Source organism: Ursus maritimus, unplaced genomic scaffold (assembly GCF_017311325.1).
Source record: "Ursus maritimus isolate PB19 unplaced genomic scaffold, ASM1731132v1 scaffold_825, whole genome shotgun sequence".
Classification (NCBI taxonomy): Eukaryota; Metazoa; Chordata; class Mammalia; order Carnivora; family Ursidae; genus Ursus; species Ursus maritimus.
In genome coordinates, this window is record NW_024427025.1 from 1 (window position 1) to 3798 (window position 3798).

Sequence of the window (3798 nt, forward strand, 5' to 3'; positions counted from 1 at the left end):
TACACACTTTTCTTGCCATGAATTCCTGCCAGCGTCATAATACGTAACGAGCAGAGACAGATGTGCATCTCAGGCTGGTCTCAATACAAAGAGAGACCATGAGAATGCAAGAAATCCTGTGATTGATTAGTATACCTGTGTCAATGGCCTGAACCTCCAAATTTGGGACGCAGAAAGAAAGGGGCCTATATGAGTACCACAGTGAAACAGAGAACATTGCTAACGGACCATTTTATGGGTGTCTGAATGGGTGAAATAGGTACATTTAGCACTTTCTAGATTTTCCGAGAGCCAAGATCCCCAGACATCACCACTGCATTAAAGCCCATGATTCTTCAGAGTTACCTGGCATAAATCCGTCCTTGGTCTTCTTCCTCCACAAGATCATTATGACTGTCTACAAATAAATACAGACAGGGCCAGTCACGTTCAACAACACCATGTGTACATTCCAATTAAGTATCCGATACAACTAGCACATGGACTGTGTGCCCCTTAGCGGGGCAGCAGGATATTGTGAGAGTAACCATCCAGGAGGCCTCAGGTAGTGTCTTGGGAATGTGCCTTGGTCTGCTTTCCTGAGCCATTGGGCATGAGCTCCCTGCTGTGGTAGAGCCACATCTCAAGAGTCTGTGTACAGAGTGAAACGTGTGTTTTGCCACAGATTCTGGGGAACAGCTTACCTACATTCTAAAAACTTAGTGCAACCTTCTCTCATTACCTTATGCCATGAGATAAATGGTTTAAGGGAATTTAGACACAGAGACCAGACTGATGGATGGAATCTGCAAACCCTCATGTCAAAAGAAACCTTTTGTGTACAATTCTTTGTGCTTACAGACATATGAGCCATGCATGGGAGGGGCAAAGGCCAGAATCAGCTGTGCTTCAAGGAAACCTACGAGCAAGCTGATGGCAGAGGTGTTGATGACCTGATACTCTGATGACAACTCAGTGTAGACAGCCAACATAGAGGACACAGACACTGGGAGTCAGAGCAGTCAGGCAGGAAAACAACAAATCGAAAGATGTAGGTAAGGCTGCCAACATCTTTGGACAGGTACAAAAATTCAAGAGACAATATTCAGCTATGAAAATGAGAACATTGCAGATGAAGAGAGATATTTAATGGAAATCAGGAACAAAGACAGAGACCTCTGCATGTGGAGCACAAGTGAGTGTGAGCTGTCAATCTGCCTTGAATCGAATGTCCTAACTTCTGTCAGAAGCCATAAGCATGGCCTGAGATGAGGAACAAAGGGCAGGTGCCTGACTCACCTGAGGTCTGTGCTAAAAAGTGTATCCTAGAGCCTGACTCAGATCCTTATGTCTACTGGGCTTCTACAGAGCGATGACACATTTCTGCACAACCAGAGGTTGGGATCCCAAAAATAGGGGGTCAGCTTGGGAGTCCAGTTGGAGCTTTATCACCTTGACAATGGAGGACTCACTAGCTACTTCCAGAGCAGAACAGATGTCCAGATCTTCGAATGAGGTGATGTCAGCCTTGCTACAAGTCCCGAGGGAGTCAGACAGGTCAGGAAGGGCCGAATAAGTCAAATAGCATTCATCCAGAGAGTCACATGGGGTATCCTCTTCCACCTCTGGCAGCTCTGCGGTGAGCCTGGGAGGGTCGGGAAATCTGAAGTTTAACACAAGAAAAGTAGACACCCCAGCATCCTACTGGTTTTGATGGGAGGCCGAGAAGTATACTCATAACAAAGGGGCACAGCCGTGATTAACAGCAAAAACTATCCTCCTGTTACAGGGACAGAGTGTGGCTGCTGTGGGGGCAGTAGGGACAGATAGAGAACAAAAGGTGCTCAGGATAGTGGCCACAGAGCTAAGCTTCTGAGCAACAAACTGAACGACTATGGAATGGAACACATAGCTCACAGCGCACATGGGGAATCCTAAAGGTGGCTTCAACACTTTTGCTTAAATATTGTTGATACTACCTTGGGTGACCAAGTGAACACAGGCTTTAAAAGACAACATCAACATGGAGAGACCTTGTGTCGTCGGTGCCTCTTTCTCATCCTGTGACATGACGTGAAATTTTTTTTAGGTATTCTTTGGCTATAACATATCCTCGGTGTGGTAACACCAAACAGGGAGAGGCAGATAGGCCTCTCACTCTCGTTTTACCAAAAGGAGTGAACAGGTGAATGCAGAGAATCCCAGTGACTGCTAATTCACGAAGTTCCACCCCCTGCAGGTTATTGAAGTGAAGGGGTCAGTAAATGGAACTTAACCATGTAACATGTGAAGCCACACTTCATGGTTAAACAAAGGTACTTTGTGATTGGAGAACAGATAAAACAGGCATGTCTGGCAGTTTATGTTTCTTCCTTGAAATGCAGTCCTTCAGTTTAACCACTGAAATAACAACCCAGGATTCTTCAGAGTTACCTGGGGCCTATCGGGTCTTGGTCTTCTTCCTCCTTATGAGAGATTTGATTTTCTGTAAATACATAAAGACAGGGCAGTCATTAAGCAGATCCTGCTTGGTACATTAATAATCTAGTGTCTAATGCTAGCCAGGCACTCAGATATGCTCAATGTGAGAACAGGTTTAGGCAGAAGAATATTTCAGGGTGCTTCTGATATTGTCATATGATAAGTGGCTTGATTTCCTGGCCTAAGGCATTGGGAAAAATTTACTTTTTCTAGGAGATCATCATCACGGTTGCCCTTGGCTTAAGTCTGTGCAAACACTTTACTTACCTTTTTCATACAGATTCTGGGGATCCAGCCTCCGTGCATTCTAAAAGGATTACTGCAGAATTCAGCCTCTGCTCATGAGAGAGCCTGCTTGTTAAAGACTTAGTGGAATTTATACACTGAGAGTGAACAGATGGAATGCAAAGACAACCCTCAAATGAAAGTGAGTCTTTGGTGCTACAGAGAACATTGGCTCAATTTGTGTAGTGGGGTAATGCAAAGCACAGCTCTGCTTTGGGAAACGTAAAAACAAGCTATCAGTGGAGGCCCTGAGGGTGGGTTTTCAGACAACTGTTTAGGAAGACAAGTCAACACAAAGGAAAGACAGAGCGGGGTTGGGAAGAGAAAAACCAGTTAACCCTGGATAAGAATGCCAACTGACAGTGGCAGGCATAGATTCCTAAAGGACCTGGCTCAGAGATGACACGTAGAGCTTATTGAAAGTGAGAAAAGAGGTTTCATCCAAATTAGGTCTGACAGACAACTTCTGTGCTCATGTTGCTGAGGTGAGTTGAGTTTGTCCTGCCTCCTTTCGCCCAATGACCTGACAGAGAAGCCAACATGACATGGGCAAGCCCTAGGACTAAGAAGAGAGCAAAGCTTCCCGACACAACTGACATCCGTGCTTCAAACTCAATCATAGAGCCCAGTTCACATCAATATGTCTCTACAGGGCCTCCCCACAGGAATGACCTCTCTCGGCACAGCAGAGGTCTGGGGTACAAAGAACAGGAGATCTATGTGGGTGTCCAGTTGGAGCTTTATCACCTTGACAATGGCGTACTCACTGGCCACTTGTAGAGAGGAACAGACTTCCAGGTCCTCAGGTGAGAAGATGGCGGCACTCCTATAAGGCCAGTAGGAGTCAGACAGGTCGGGAAGAACTGAATATGTCAAGTAGTGTTTATCTGGAGAGTCCCGTGAGACGTCCTGCTCTACCACCTCTAGCAGCTGTCCGCTGAGCCTGCAGGGTGGGGACAACCGAAGATTAACCTGAGAGGGATCTGAAATCCTATGTCCTGGTGGCTTTGAAGGAAGGGACAAAGGAATGGTCAAGAAAGCAGAGAGGCTGAC

The 3798-nt window shown here is 45.9% G+C and overlaps 1 long non-coding RNA gene across 1 annotated transcript; it reads right to left on the minus strand.

Annotated features, from left to right (window-relative positions):
* Window positions 1-290: 290 nt before the first annotated feature.
* Window positions 291-3651, minus strand: LOC121101626. Its single transcript, XR_005833603.1, has 4 exons — window positions 3513-3651; window positions 2413-2464; window positions 1452-1624; window positions 291-397 (listed from the first exon to the last, which is right to left on the minus strand). It is a non-coding gene; the product is annotated as an uncharacterized LOC121101626 (long non-coding RNA).
* Window positions 3652-3798: the final 147 nt, after the last annotated feature.